The sequence below is a fragment of the Notechis scutatus genome, chromosome 1 (assembly GCF_049901735.1).
Source record: "Notechis scutatus isolate UNSWTSFEM ecotype Mainland chromosome 1, rNotScu1.2, whole genome shotgun sequence".
NCBI classification, from domain to species: Eukaryota; Metazoa; Chordata; class Lepidosauria; order Squamata; family Elapidae; genus Notechis; species Notechis scutatus.
In genome coordinates this window covers 61148551-61165470 of record NC_142009.1, presented here as the reverse complement: position 1 = coordinate 61165470, position 16920 = coordinate 61148551, and positions in this window count along the sequence as shown.

Here is a 16920-nt window from a genome sequence, read left to right as displayed (position 1 = left end):
GCAGAAGTCTCTACCTCAAAAAATATATACCTCTGCTGTTTGGCTTAAGAATGAAAAAATTGCTGTTGCCTCAGTGTTACAAAATTTGTATAACTGGCAATAAATGTGATACTAGTGATAGTTATTCAATATTTCAGCTATCTTCAAGAAAGCTGAGAACCTTGAGTTTTACACACCAGATTGTAAATGTAGCTTGTATTCTATAGAGATTCTTGATCATCCATGTCATGCTTGTCCCAAAGGTGCTTTTTTCAGGGGGCAACTGGACTTCTTTGTTTTTTCTTTTGAAGACCTTTTGCTTCTCATCCAAAACACTTCTTCAGCTCTGACAGGATAGTGGAGAATGGAAGGATGTAGCTTGTACTACATATCTATCCTCTCTAATTCTCATTGTCCTGTAAAATCTCTGCACTTCTCAAAAAAAAAGGTGAAATATATCTAAAAAAGTAATCTCACACAAATCAGTTTCTTGTGTTCTTTTCTGGGAAAAAGAGCACAGATGCCCACTGCTTCTCTATTTTGTTTTCTCAAAAAGTTAAGACCATTTTATTTCAGAAGGTATTTTCTCTACATGAAATGTGTTTTTATTTGCCTGGCTGTGCTTTTCATTATTGCTGATATTTGTCAGTTGTGTGCTTTTACTGTGTACTTGTTCTGTGTTTTGTTTGTTGTAAGGCATCTTAGAATGCTTTGGCAGAATGAGAAGGTACAAATAAATACACATCTGAATCTTTCACACTAAGAACCATTTGCCACACAAGGATAACATACTGAATACACTGACAAAAATAAAAACACCGACAAAGCTAATATTTTAAGATAACATGGTTTTTCTTAGCCCAACTTTGTAGTTGCTCCAGAAAGATTAATGATAAAAAATCATCAATAATTATTTATGATATGAAAACTTCTAAATAAAAAAAACCCCAAGTACTTCATCATATTAGCCCATGAGGGGGGGAAACGTAAAGTCTATAGTTGAGCAATATCTTCATTAGATTCTACTTATTTGGTCAACTATGTGCTGGATTGTATTCCTGACATCATCAACTGTTGATTTTAAGTTTAAAGTTCAATGGCTAATCATAAGCTAAACTGTAGCTAGCATTTTAGTTAATATGTTTCCCTTTATATGTAATTCTATTCAGCAGAGTTTTCCTTTTCTATTAAGTTTAAAAGAGTAGGAGGGGAGAGTGAGTTGGACATTTATACAACAGGCTCAATAGCCAAAGACTAGTGTCCTTGTAAAATAACAGACAGCTTTTGATAAATGACACACAGCCCAAATTTTTGTAAAAATCCAAGGTTTCCTGTAGAATTCCTTTAGATAAGAATTTGAAGGGCGTTGATCATTTCTGAAGATACATTTCCCTCTCAAGGACAATTGTACACAATGAAACAAAGCTCTTCAGTCAAAATGAATAAAAACTCAGCTGTTTTCTTTGATGGGATGAGGTGGTTCAAATTTCACTGAAGAAACTTACAGTATATATTAACACAAAGAGTACAGTCTTAAAGTTACAGCCAAACAAAGTATAGTTTATGAGATGTTGCTCAGAAGAAACAAGGATGGGTCTCATTTAGCAAAACAAGTCCTCCTAATAAATTTTTAAAAATATTCTGGATCAGTGTAAAATATCAGCACAGTTCCTGTCTGCTTCACTATGTCAAAAATGCTATTTCTTACCTCCAAATCTGTTCTTTCTTATATTCTATGCTTTTTTTCTTTTTTCTTTTCTTTCTTGCCAGGGCCATATTACAATCATCACAGCACAGTTCAAATTGTTGGAACATATTTAAAGCTTTGAAAATTTTAGATCAAGGATTCCTAGACATCATTTTTCAAATATCAATCTGCTTTTGTCCCAAGTCCAATTAACAAATTTCTTTTCTGCATGTATCAAGGCCATGTTGATGGAGAAAACGAAAGAGGTTTTTCAGTGGCCACACCCAAATTATGGAACACTTGTTTTGACAGGTTACACAGACATCCACATTATTATACTGCCTTGCAAAGATTGTTTATTTCCAAGAATAAGCTTGTTTGATAGGAAATGGGAGGTTCAGTAACATTTTTAGCTGGATTATTTTTTGCAGCAGTTAAGCTGATACTTGTATGCAGCACCTCTGCTTAGATTATTTTAGTTAGCTTGTTAGTTTATACTTTTTGTTAGTTCCATTATTAGTTTAATTTTGTTTAGGAATGAATTATTAATTGCAATACATTCCAATTCTCCATACAATTCCTTAGAGATAACTTCAGTGGAAATATATAAATTGTATATTGTTATTGTTGGCAATTTTTTCTAGTGGCCCATGCCAAATACCTTGGCAAATACCTTCAAAGTGTTTACTTAGGTTATCTCCTTACATATGCTTGCTGCTTTCAGCTACTAGTTCCCATTTTCTAGCTTTCATTTTTTTCTGAATACTTAGAGACAAGCATTTTTTTTCATCTTAAAGAAAGCATTATATTTTCCTGTTAAATGTAGATTTTTCATTATTTCCAAAATCTGACCCTGTTTTATTCATGTATAATGAGTTGGCAACACCAAATTGACTTTGGCTGAACTTAGGGCCAGCTTTAGCCAAAACCAAATAGGTATTGTCCTAGGATGCCAATGCTTAGGAAATGCCAATACCGCCCCTCCTTCTGAAAACCAAGGTTATTCTAAAAATGTAATTCTTTGCATCAATGGGAGTTGATGTCAATGTGATCTAGGGCCCCATATATCCTTTAACCTGCACTGTTTGAACTTATATGGTTAAGCAGATTATATCCTATTTGTACTTGATTAGAAGACTATCAGGACATCCTAGGACTATAGGAGAGAAGGGTCCTTGGTGCTCTCTGAACTTGCTTGTTTTCTGGCAGACGTTTCATTACCCAAACTGGATACCAGTAACATCATCACTGCTAGTAAGGAGTGCAATTTTCTGTCAGTTTATATTCTGGCAGCTTGCCCTGTCAGTGTTGGTACGGGTGGTCTTAGAGATTCTTTGTTTGGGCTGTTTACTGTTGGCTCTTCAGCAGTTTCTTAATTGGAGTATTGTTGACTTGATTGTTGGTCTGATGTTAACTGTTGGAAGAAATGTCCATCTGGGTTCAGTTCCAAGTGTGAAGAAAGACATTGGAAACATGGAGACCGCTTGGAAGGATGGTTTTAATGGTGAACAGGACCACATTGAGGTCCTGGGCAAAAAAGCACATGGGTGAGAGAGGGAGTGAGATTTATAACCTCTGTTGGGCTTTGAACTTGCTTCCTGTTCCTGTGGCAAGAAATGTATCCTGACTGGTTGTCAGATTCCCATGGGGCCATGCAGGGGTAACTTTGCAGCTTGTCTTGAGTTCCAAGCTTGGTTGAATTTTGCTGCGTGATGTAATCTTCCCAGGTGCCATGTGGTGAGATGGGTAGAGGGCTAATCCTATCATGTTCTGAGGGCCATGTCTCAATCCCATCACCCTGGAGCTGAAGGAGGAGAGTAGGGAGCCGCAGGAAGCTGCTTTTGTCTTTAAAAAAAAATATTTCTCCTTTTCTCATCCAAGGAAATATAATATTCTGCCTTTTAAATATTTCCTAGAATATTTCATTCTCCTTGGAGAGGGGTGGGTGCTAACTTTCTACATAACCTTGGAATTAATCTATGCTGATCTGGATTGATTGATCTGGTGGAGAGGTGCTTGGGTCTTTTTGTTCCCTTTTAGGATGGTTGATTGTCCCTTACATAGTCTCTGGAAGTTGTTAATGTCTCTGTCTATTGATGGACTTGATCTGGTCTAAAAATGACAGGGAATTTCTAGAATCCTGGCATTCTGACAAATTAGCCATTAATAGACACATAGACATTAACTCTATCATCTATCTATCTATCTATCTATCTATCTATCTATCTATCTATCTATCTATCTATCTCTATCTCTAATCTCAATATATCTCCCTATATCTCTATCTCTATCTATCTAAATATAGGTATAGATATATACTATGCAAAAGAGAGAATCAACCAGCCCATAAGGGACCCAAATATCTCTCCACTAGATCAATCAGCATCAGATCACCATAGATTAACTCCAAGGTTATGCTCCAAGTTTTGGGTAATGAAATGTCTGCAAGAAAGCAAGAAAGCTCAGAGAGCTCCAAGGACCATCATTTCAACCCTGAGCTACAAATGTTTTCCTTTATTGGTTCTATAGGATACACCAGGAAATGGGGCTGGGGGGGGGGGAGAACTTAGAAGAAGGCAGTTGCCAATCATTTCCATTTTATTGCCAAGAAAACCATGTGGAGATGTTCTTGAAATCACCTGGAGCTTGACTTGAAAGAGTCTTATATTGTTAATGAAACTGTCAACCACCAGGGAAATCAGGAGTTCCAGGCGATTCAAATATGCATCAAGATATATTATAAGCTTGAGCTCTCTACAAGGATATTGAATTACTAACAGTCAATGGAAATTTGTGGGTTAAGAATAGGAAGGAGTTCAAGGTAGACTGGACTTAGATCTCTTGGTGGGCATGAAGGGACTCATGACTGATGACATTTATTTTATTTTTATTTATTTGATTTGTCAATCGCTTACAAAATAATAGGTATAAGGACAGGGATAGGATTCAAATTTTTTAACAACTGGTTCTGTGGGCATGGTTTAGGTGGTGGGTGTGGCTTGGTGGTCATGTGACTGGGTAGACATGGCTTGGTGGTCATGTTATTGGCTGGGTGTGGCCAACTCAATATCACTCACATTGAGGCATGCATTTCCTTGCCTGGCCTCTCATGACTGTGGGGATGCTGCAACAGTCGTAAGTGTGAAAAATGGTCATGTCACTTTTTTTAGTGCCATTGTAACTTTGAATGGTCACTCCACACAAGCAAAGTACCAGCAAAGGAGGAGAGAAAAAACTCCAGAGATGTTCCTGAGACAGGAAGTCTAGTCCTACCAAGAACATAATAAGGGTTAATGGAGAGGCAGTTTCTGTAAGCAACACCAGAATGTTTCCTTCCTGCCTTCCTTACAGGATTAGGCCAGTAATTTCTTTTAACAATCTGTTCTCCGAACTGCTTAGAATGTTAACAACCATTTCTAGCGAATAGGTGTGAACTGGTAGAATCCCATCCCTGTATAAGGATAAACATAGTTATGAATACAAGAAGTGAGTACATATAAGAAAAATAAAAGAAACAATAGGACAGGGACGGTAGGCACTTTGGTGCATTTATGCACACCCTCCCAGGCTTAACCACTCCCTCAGGCTCAGCCTCAGCCTGGTCATCTCCTACAGAAACATTTAAAAATATCTGTCAACCTGGCATCTTCCTGAGAGGGGAAAACAAATCTTGAACCAAAACTTGAACCATTCCAAAAAAAGTGAAATTATTATACTAGTCATAGTTGTAACACTCAAACTTCAAGGCAAATTCATTGCAGAATAGACTAATTGGACATAACACTTCAGGACAAAAAATGAGTTACTATGTAGTATAGATTCAGAGGCCAAACTTATATACATAGGTATGAAAACTAATTTAGGATGATCAATCTCTCATTTTTACTGCTTTCTGTTTTGCAGTAACAACAGAAATAATTGTCAAAGTCAGCATATAAGCATGGGTTTCATAAACACCCAGCAGGTGCCTTGGGTGGAGCAGACTAACAAAGAAAGATGGTGGGAAAAACCCTTAAACAAATTACATGGGGAGTTATTTAATGATACAGCCAAGCTGCAGGTTCTCAAGCTTGCTCAGAAAAGATGGCTTCTGTTTTATAGTGCCAGAGCCAAATTAGTTCATGATAAATAATCACCACAGGAAAGATTCTTATGTAATAAGGGCGGTGGGTGGGACTGGGAGATATAAATTTGTGCTCTGTTTCATGATTACATTTGTTCTGCCATTTTGCCAATGAAGGGACTCATTTTAGACTCAATAGTGTGAGCTGCTTGTGTTACACAAGCAGAAGTAAAACTAACATAGGAAGTGCTTTGCAGCATTTAAATCAGAACACGTGATTATTTATTTTCATCCATCAATAAACATCATGTTCAAACTACAAAAATACTACATACAATAAATGAGGGTAACTTATTCAAAACATTTTCATGATTTCATATAGTAAATTAGCCCAGTGAGATAGAAGAAAGTAGCTGGTGAAAATGGGAATGAAGACCTGAAATGAACATATGGGTGGTGATAGAGAGGTGAGCTACAAAGCTTAATGCAGACTTTCAGTCTGGTGAGAGAAATATAGAGAATGAATGGAACCATAGAAGTTAGGCCATCTTCTGCAAGTCATTAGTATAGATTTCTGTCAAGAGCTATCTGCTTCTTTGCAACATTGGCTGGACCGATAGAAAGAGGATGTAAGATAGGAAGAAAAGGGAAAGAGAGTGGCAGAAAAGGAGTAAGAAAAGATATGAAGCAAAATAGAAGTGGGGTAGCCCTTCCTGCTTTAACTTAATTGAAGAAGTAACAGAACAGTCCAGAGGAAAAGGACTTGTATCAGAAAAAATAATCCATACATGGCATTCAGATTTAATTATTTATTACTGTGAAATTTGTAGATATTGAATCAAACCAAATCAGGGATGTCAAACTGGCGGCCCACATACTAGGTGTGTCACACATAGGCCATGCCCTCCCCAGCTCCACAAAGGGAAAAAACATCACAAAATATAATGTGAAAGCAACATGATGCCATGAGTTTGACACCCGTGATCAAAAACAAAAGACATTGTTGATGTCTGCTGGAATAAAAGGATGCCCTGAAAATGAGGACTCTTATCAACCTACCCAACATAGTAACTTGAGTGTGAACATGGACAAATGGAGGAAGAGAAGCAGAGGTGGTATTCAGCAGGCTCTGACCGGTTCTGGAGAACCCGTAATGGAAATTTTGAATAGTTCAGAGAACCGGCAAATACCTCATCCGACTGGAGATTTTACAGTATCCTTCCCCTGCCACGCCCACCAAGCCACGCCCACAGAACCGGTAGTTTAAAAAAAATGAATCGCACTACTGAAGAGAAGGAAGTTTTATGTAGTTGGTACAGGGAAATAATTTTACAGTAATTGCAAGGATATTAATTGTCTGAACTTGTCAGGGTATAATTACCACCTATAATCCTAAATACAATTCCTGGAAGTGAAAAGGGAAATCATATGGGATGGAACACATTTACTGTAATTTCTGCCTGAAAAAAATCCTTTATATTTACTGGATAACATATGTTTGTACTTCAGCATGAAATGTGTTTTTCTGGGGACATATTTTACATTGCTATTGTAATGCTCAAATACCTGACATAATGTGGTAGAGGTTATGCATAATTGCACACTTCGTTTAACAATGGTTTATTGAAATAGCAAAGGCCAGTGTGTACATAACACTTTAGGATCACAGTAGAATATAAAAATAAATAAAAGCCTATATGTTCACTGTGGGGTTATTGTTGTTGTTGGGATAGGGAGGGCTTAATATGAACCCATAGTTTTTAATCTTGTGTTATTTATGAATGAGGCTACCATGATTAACTACCATGATTTTGCAAATCTTAAGATGAACTCTAAACTTAGGCAGCCCTTGTCATTTGATGGTTTTCACTTAGTCTTGGTTTGAAAAATAGAATAGAATAGATTTATTTTATTGGACAAGTGTGATTGGACACACAAGGAATTTGTCTTGGTGCAAATGCTTTCAATATACATAAAAGAAAAGATACATTCATCAAGAGTCAAGAATCATAAGGTACAACACTTAGTAATAATCATAGGGTCCAATAAACAATCAAATCATACTAGGAAACAGTCAATAAACATCGTTAGGATACAAGCAACAAGTTTATAGTCATACAGTCATAAGTGGGAGGAGATGGGTGAAAGGAAGGATGGGAGGATTAATAGTAATAGTAATGCAGACTTAGTAAATAGTTTGACAGTGTTGAGGGAATTATTTGTTTAACAGAGTGATGGTGTTTGGGAAAATTAATTAATTAATTAATTAATAATTAATTAATTAATGAGAAAAGTATTCAAGATTGGTCCAGCTATGTACATGATGCTGGAGGTTAAAAAGAAAAGAGACCCTCAAGTCAGACATAACTTGTCATAACAATGTGAATATAACAGTACAATTTTTTTGGCAAGAATAGAAAAGTGTTTCACCACTGCTGCTTCAGAAATTTTCTATTAACTTTTCAATCTAGTCTACAACACTGAAATCCTCACATAAGTCTTTGAGAAATGTGAGGTTTCTCTTTATAGAATCATTTTGACTTGCTAGTAATGGATAAAATTATTTTAATGATTGTCTGGATTAGTTTTTTATGTTGCTTATTCTGCTTCTTTTATTATTTTATATCCAATCCAAGTTTATTAAGTGTGTAATAACCATTTATATACAGCAAGATGCAAAATAACCAAATTAATTCAGTTTATTTGACACATTAAGAGAGGGGAATCTATTTTATGATCAGTTTCCATGATCCCAAAGATGCTTTTAAAGCTGTTGTGAAAATAGAAATGATACATTAAGAGAGAAATGAGCAATGTGATTTCAAAACAAAAGCACCACTTTATCCTCCTGACTGTAGAAAGAGTACAGGATGCTTTTTGGCATTACAGTGACCAAGTAGTTGGACCAATTTGAAAGAGTATATAGTGATGGGTATGACTGGGAAGCAAATTTCTCCAATCCCTCAACGTGTTCCTAAACAGTTGAAACTTGTGCCACTGATATTTTGACAGCAAAATGATTGACTACACTACTCAAGCCCAGACTGAGGTATATGAGGGTTCTAAGGGTTTAAATGGTAGTGCATTGCTTCACACAGGTCTTTCAGGTTTTCCAATTTACTTTGGGGAAAAAAAGAAGTCTGAAATATTGTGCTGTCAGAGGATGGGTATCTGTTATGTTTTTGCAGCACAATTTTGGGGACGCACATACTCAATCTCAATAGGTATCTAAGCCCTTTAGGATCACTTTGCACAAAAATATGATAATGATGATTTTTAAGATTTTTATAACACAATTTATCTCTAGGAGCTGGAAGTGGAAGAAATAGTCCAAAGCCCTCCTCTTGTATTCCCAGAACAGTGATCCTATGAGACAGATTTGGCTGAAAAAGTGAGAATGGTTCAAAGTTACCCCATTAGCTCCGTGGCTGAGGGTAAATCTGAATCTTTATCTCCACAGTTCTAGACCAGAATTAGATCTTCAGTCTAAATTGCACATTATCTAGAACTTGGCTTGGTGGAATTCAAAGATATACCTGATTGATTGTCACAATTAAGCACAGTTTGATATTTTGGTTCTGTGGAAGTCTGATGCAATCTACACAGAGTGAAACTTCCTAGGTACTTCATTGTTCAACTGACTGTTTTCAAACTTCCATATCACGGAGTGAATTTAGAATCTTTGATGGCTTGCCCATCAGTCCCAAAGCCATGGCTAATTAAATAAACCCAGTATCTCTGTTCCCTTAGATGATTCATCATAGAAATATCTGTAAAAGAACATAATTGGAATAAACAACTGAATCCCTGTTTCTGTGCCTGCTGGCATCTGAGCACTGTTAGACTAGATCCTAATATTTAGGGCTGTGCAAGCCACTTGGAAGAGTGTACATTTAAATGTCAATGTGTTTCATCCTCCCAAAAACTTGGCATGTCCTCTCAAAAGGCTTTCCAAGGTATTTTGAATATATCTGGGCAGATGTGTTTATAATAATTAATCAATGCTTTGTGAATCAATACACTGTAAATAGGCCAAGATCTATTGCAAAAGTTGAAGTTCCTGGAAAAACATTAGTAACCATTGAAAGGATTGTAATTATTGTTGCAGTTATTAATTTGCTTCTGAGTCTTTGCAACTTGATGGAACATTGTTAGCCCAGATGTTGTCAGTAACTTCTTCTTTGAATTCTTTTAAGCACATACTCATCATATCACTGATTATATCAGCAACATGGAATAAATTATTAGTCCAGCTCTAGACTTCAATTTTATAAAAGAAGTCTGGGGTAAATTCTTGGCAGAGAAGAATTTCAAATTTCAGTTTGTTTTTGTTAAGTTTGGAGAGTAATGGAGACCAGACATCTGACCAGTGACTTCAACTCTTTAATAACAGTAAATAGAACAGAACAGAGCAAGGCTATGGGCAGCAGTAACCCTTTTATAGGGTTGGCTGCTACCCTATTAACCAATAACATATACAACAAGTTCAACTAAAACCCAATAAGAAGTGTCCTAATATTGGCCAATCAGGGGCTTGTTATGGACCAATCCTTGTTCATTGTTTAAGGACCAATCAGGTGTGCAGGCTTTCAAAACCTGCTTTGCATTTGGGCCAAGTTACTTTTATTGATTCACAACACCCCTCCCCCTTGGGTTCCGTTTGAGGGGAGCTGTAACAAAATCTTCAAGATAGACAGGCCGTTTGGTCTGTCTGGATGATTTCCGTGGCTCCACCGGGTTTGGCCTAAAGTCCGGTTCCGGTGGAGCGTTTGGATGATCACAATTAAGTTCCGTTTCGCTGCACGGTGATTCCGTGCTGCTACTGCTATGGTTGTCTCCGCCAATCAGTGTTTCTTTGGGGTTTCGCAGTTCGGTTTCCCCCGTGTTAAGGTCCCATGGGACAGTCAACTCCCTCCCCGCTTCAATTCCCGGGACTTCGCTGGGCCGTAGGGTTTCCGTTGGCCTGCTATTTGTCATTTCAAAGTCAATTTCCTCGATATTTCCTCCCCCCTCAGTTGGTGAACCCGGGGAGCCCTGGGCGCTGGGTGGTAATCTCGAACGGAGTTGGTCTATGTGGCGTTTCCACACCCTTCCATCATCTGTTAGCAGGCGGTAAGATCTAGGCCCTGTGAGGTGGGTGACGGTTGCGGGTATCCATAACGGGTCGCCGGAGAAGTTTTTGGCAAAGATTAAATCGCCTACCTTAAATTCCTGGCATTTGCTGCTGGAGCCGAAAGGCTTTTCGGGTGCGTATGCGGGGTGGAGCCGGTCGAGGTGTGATCGTAGTTTCCGCCCCATGAGAAGTTCGGCGGGTGTTTTGTTGGTAACGCTGTGGGGCGTGATGTGCTGCAACAATAAAATTCTATTGATTTTTTCATCAATGTTGCCGAATTCCATTTTGTGGAGGGTCTTTTTTACAAACTGTACCATGTGCTCGGCACGTCCGTTCGCCGCAGGGTGCGCGAGCGAGGTTAGCGCATGGCGGATGCCCCGGTCAGCAAGATATTGTTCAAATGGTAATGCTGTGAACTGTGGGCCATTATCCGAGACCAAAACGTCCGGAAAACCATGTGTGGCAAATAGCCTGTTTAATTTGTTGATGACTGAGTCCGTTGTAGTTGTGTTCATTTGATCTCCAGCCAATTTGAATAGGCGTCGACAGTAATAAGGAAAGTGTGTCCTTTTGTAGGCCCCGCAAAGTCAATATGAATACGGGACCATGGTCCCCTCGGAGTTTCCCATTCGGTTGGGCTTGCTTTAGGTGGGGCGTTGCTGACGTCCTGGCAACGTTGACAAGTAGCGACCCAGGCCTCGATTCTTTTGTCGATTCCCGGGCACCAGGCGTAACTCCGTGCGAGTGCTTTCATCCGCACTATGCCCGGATGTCCGTCGTGCAATACCGCCAAAACAGTTTTTTGCAGTTTGTCCGGGATAACGACTCTATCCCCCCACAAGATGCAGCCCTTTTGGGAAAACAGTTCGGTTTGGCGGGCTTTGAAAGGCACCCATTCAGGTGATAATTGTTCTGTTGGCCACCCACGTTCAACCCAGCGTAGGATGTGTTGCAGAACCGGATCACGTTTTGTTTCGAGGGCAATGTCTCTCGCTGTCAGTGGTGGTACGTGTAGAGCCTCAATTTGCAGCGTTGTGATGGTTGGGGCTGGATCTTCAACCGATTCTGGGAGCGGCGTTCTGCTCAATGCATCAGCGTGGAGAATTGATTTCCCCGGGCGGTGTTTTTCGGTACATAACTGACATTTATTTTTTTTAACTTTGAGGCCTGCGTTTTGGAATCTTTGTAAGACCTCTCGGAGTCATTTTTCTAGAATGTCTCGGTTAGGGGCGGCGATGAGTACATCGTCGAAATACAGTACGACCCCTCTTATTCCTTGTAACAGCCTTTCCATTAAGCTCTGAAAGATTCCTGGTGCAACGCTTACCCCGAACTGGAGCCGGTTGCATTTAAATGCGCCCCTATGCGTGACGATAGTTTGCGCCTCCGCGGTGGTCGGATCTACAGGCAATTGTTGATACGCCTGCGCTAGGTCTAATTTAGGGAAAACTTTTCCGCCGCCCAGGGAATGGAGCAGGTGTTGCACTACCGGCACTGGATATGCACTTTGCTGAAGTGCGTGGTTTAGGGTGGCCCGGTAGTCTCCGCAAATTCTCAGTGACCCATCAGGCTTGATAGGCATCACTATCGGGGTTTCCCACCGGGCGTGGTCGGTGGGTTCCAGCACGCCCTGTGCTATTAGCTTATCGAGTTGTTCGTCGATTTTAGGTTTCAGGGCGAACGGTACCCGACGCGGCTTAAGGCGGATGGGTGCTACCTCAGGGTTCAAGTTAAATGAAATCGGGGTCCCCTTGTACTTGCCTAGTCCATTCGCGAAAACGTCTTGGAATTCTTGCACGAGGGCTTCCTCCCAATCGTTGCTCTCGGCAAGGTGGACTCCGGCTACAGTGATTCCGAGCGGTCTGAACCATTGCAGGCCTAAAAGACTAGGCCAGTCACGGTCCACGACAGTCAGTGGCAGTGCGACGGTGCGGTCCTTGAAAGAGACCTGGAATCGGCGGGACCCGACAATGGGAATTCGGTTACCCTGGTAGTCTTTGAGTATAACCCTTTGAGGGTTGAGGTCTTGGTGGCGAATCGTCGGAATGAGCTGTTGGAGCGTCTTTCAGGACACCATCGAGAGGGATGATCCTGAGTCCACCTCCATTACACAAGGTTTGTTTTCGATAGCGACCTTCACTCTGATCTTCCCGGCATCAAGGGATGTAGCGTGGCCTATGGTAATTGTTTGGTGGGTCTCTTCCCACCTGGTTTCTTCACGCCTGGTGGAAGTGGTGGACGGTTTGTTTCTGTAGGAGTGGCTTCCCCATTGGTGATTCAGTTTGTCTCGGGGTGTGCCGAAGAATCCTGAAGACTGGTATTCGGCCTGTCGGGGTTTGGAGTTTTGTTTGCTTCTGCAAACCTTTGCGATGTGACCTCTTTTCCCGCAAACGCGGCAGATTGCGTCGAGGAATTTGCAGCTGGATTGTGGGTGATTCGCTCCACATCCTGCACAAGGTCGAAGTGAGCGTTGTGTGGACTGGTCTCGTTCCGTTCGGAGTCGGTTGACCTCTTCCTCATCGCTTTCTGACGGGGATTCTAGGTCTTCGTGGTGAGTCGATACCGGGTGTCTCTCTGAGCGAGGCGAGGTATCGTTGGCGAGTTGGCGTGGCGGTGCGCTAGTGCGACACATTCGGGCTGCCGACTTTTTGGTTGCCTCCGCTGCAGTGGCTTCTTTAAGGGCATCGGTGAGGCTGATGTCCCCCTTAGCCATAATTTTACTTTGGATTGAGCAGTCTTCTCGGCCCAAGACTAGGCGGTCACGGAGGGCTTCTTCTAAGTCAGAGAACCCGCAGAGGCCTCCAAGGTTGCGGAGGTCTGCGACGTAGTTGGCAAGGCTCTCGCCTTTCCGCTGGTTCCTCTGGTAATATTCATGTCTTCTGACTAAGGTTGGCATGGTTGGCGCGTAGTGGGCCCGTAGTAAAGGTTCGAGGACGTCCCAGTCCATCGCTTTTACTTCGGCTGGCTTGGCAAGTGATTTTGCCATTTTAAACACGGTAGGCCCGCAGTGGGTTAGAAATATAGCTCTTTTCTTTCCGGTTGTTGCATCTTTCAAATTGTTGGTCTCCAGAAACATCTGGAACCTATCCATGTACGACTCCCAGTCTTCGGTTTCTGGGTCGAATGGAGCGGGTGGTACGGCACCGCTGGCCATGTTGCCGTTGATGGTGCGTGTTCGACCACGTGCTCTGTTGGTTGCTCTGTAGATCAGTCAGCTCTTCGGTCTCCGGATCCCATCCTCGTCGCCAGTGTTAAGTTTGGAGAGTAATGGAGACCAGACATCTGACCAGTGACTTCAACTCTTTAATAACAGTAAATAGAACAGAACAGAGCAAGGCTATGGGCAGCAGTAACCCTTTTATAGGGTTGGCTGCCACCCTATTAACCAATAACATATACAACAAGTTCAACTAAAACCCAATAAGAAGTGTCCTAATATTGGCCAATCAGGGGCTTGTTATGGACCAATCCTTGTTCATTGTTTAAGGACCAATCAGGTGTGCAGGCTTTCAAAACCTGCTTTGCATTTGGGCCAAGTTACTTTTATTGATTCACAACAGTTTTTAACTGCCTTAGTTTTATAAAAGAAAAGGAACTATCATTGTTTTTGATGAAGAAATGTAAATGAGATGAGGGAACAAGTAAGTGAAAAGCTATTCCTACACAATTTCTAAAATATATTTATAGAAAGGGTTACCATTTTGTCTTATTTTGTATATCAGAATAATATTATTTCTCTTCCGGTGTATTTTATTCTTAAGCAAAAGGTTGTTCAAGTACTATGTTTCTTTCCAAACAGTTCAAAAGAAACTAGAAGAGGTTTAAATGACTTTAGAAAATGTTATCAATCTAATCTGAAGTATAGAACGCAGGCAGCCTGCATGTAGGAAAGAATCACTAATTTTGGGGGGCAGGTGGATGGGTGGATGGCTCATTTCCTTTATCTCCTGCATCTCTTTGCTTTCTACATCATGCCACTTCCCTGGTTTTTTTCACCTACCTTCATGTTCTCCACAATCTGGACTGACCAGTTAATAAAAACGCCTACTGAGTGCCTTTCACCTGAAAGCAGTAAATGATTGAACCAGATGATCTAATGTGAAAAAAAGTTGATCCACAATCAGTTTTTATCTTTAAAATATATAATTCTGGATTGATGTCATTGTTTAATGCTCAGTTAATTGTCATGCCCCTGGTGGAGACTGACTCTGAGGAAGAGGAGGAACAGCCAACAGGGAGTGGAAGTGTGGCTCCAGAGGTGGTGGAGGAGGCTGGGGAAGGGCAGAGGCCGGCTGAGCAGTCAGAGGAGGACCCAGGCCCATCCCCTATCCATCCTAGGGCATGCAGGGAGGAGAGGATCAGGGTAAAATGTGGTCTACTCGGGAGGAGAGGGCCATGATCCTCTTCATGGGTTGCAAGTGTGAGATCTGCATAAAAGGTTGGACCTGTGTGCTGTGAACAATTAAACAGTGAAGCCAAGTTGAAGGCATTAAAGGACTTTTAGTTATGTTTTGGATTTTGTTATATTTCTGATATACTCTGGGTCATCACAGTTAATAATGATCATTGGGGCTGGAATTTCCATCGCTAAGCAATGCAGTCATATGACCATGCCGCTTAGCAATAGCAGGTCCAGAAGTGCCTAGTTATCATTGTAAAGTGAGGACCATATGTGATCATGACTTCTGACTTCCTGCCATCTTCCCCATTGACTTTGCTTGTAGGAACCAATGGAGACCATGTGATCACAGGATGCTGCTGTGGTTAGAAACTTGGGCCAGTTATCAAGCACCTCCTAGATCATGATATCATGATTGTAGTGCTGCTGCGCCAGCTGGAACTTTGAGGACCGCTCATAACTATAATTAATTTAGTGCCATTGTATGGTTAAATGGTTGCTGAATGGTGGACATGAAGATGACCTTTATGTTAAGCAACTAGACTTCACTGTTTTGTTATGAAAATGTTAAAATAAACTATAGACAAATAATAAAAAGTTAAGACAATTGGCTTGGTTTTCCTATCCATGGCTAAGTCAAGATCTTTTGCTGTTTAGACTGAAGGTCCTCTTCTCATTCCATGTTGAAAAACCTGCTGAACAGACAGTGAATATTACTTTAACAGGAGTTAAGGAACATAATTTTCTCCTACATCAGAAGGATGCCCAGGCAAAGGCCATGGGGGATAAATAAATCTATATTGGAACAATGGAGAAAAAGCCAAGGATTACAACTGTTTACTCAGTTTCTGAAGTAGTTGTTTGTTTTCCTTAAAGATGGGGTGATCATGCCAGATATCTTCCAAGGGCAATCTTGCCAGATACCTTCGAGCTGTTGAGTTACAGTATGTGTGTGGTAATATGGCTTCTCATTTCAAATAAAATTAGATTTTCCCATGACTCATTATTGATAATGATCTGTTTCTGTTACTCTTTGTTTGTTGTTTAAGAGTATTTATAAATTGCTCCAATCCATTATATGCTTGGGTGGTGTACATTAAGTCAACATACAATAAAATTTAGAAGAAATTAATATGATAATAATACTCAGCTTTAATTGTTATTGTGCAAAGACTAAGAGAAATGAACACTTGAAGCCGTATGAGAGAAGTGTGGGACAGCCTCATAATTTTCAGAATGGTTCTTGTATTGCAAGATAGATTAAATTGTAACACTTCAATCTGTGAGAATTTAATGGAGACAAGTTTAAATGTAATATAAATAAAGTAAAACATACTTCACTCAGCCTGAATAGAAAATATAGTTATTGAAAGATGAAGTATGTTCATCCCAAATTGTATAGCTAAAAGTCTATAGAGATTCTCAATCATCAGGTCATGGTTGTCCCAAAAGGTGCTTTTTTCAGGAGGCACAGGAAGCATACAATACTTCACCCAGTCCAGCCTGAACAGAAAATATAGCTATTGAAAGATGAAGCATGGGATAGTTTATTGACTAAATCGCATGATTATAAAAACACGAAACAAAACAAACAACAAAACCAACAACCCCAAACCCCAAAAACTTTAACCTTAGACTTTCTACTATTGACCTTACCCCTTTCCTAAGAGGTCTGCAGG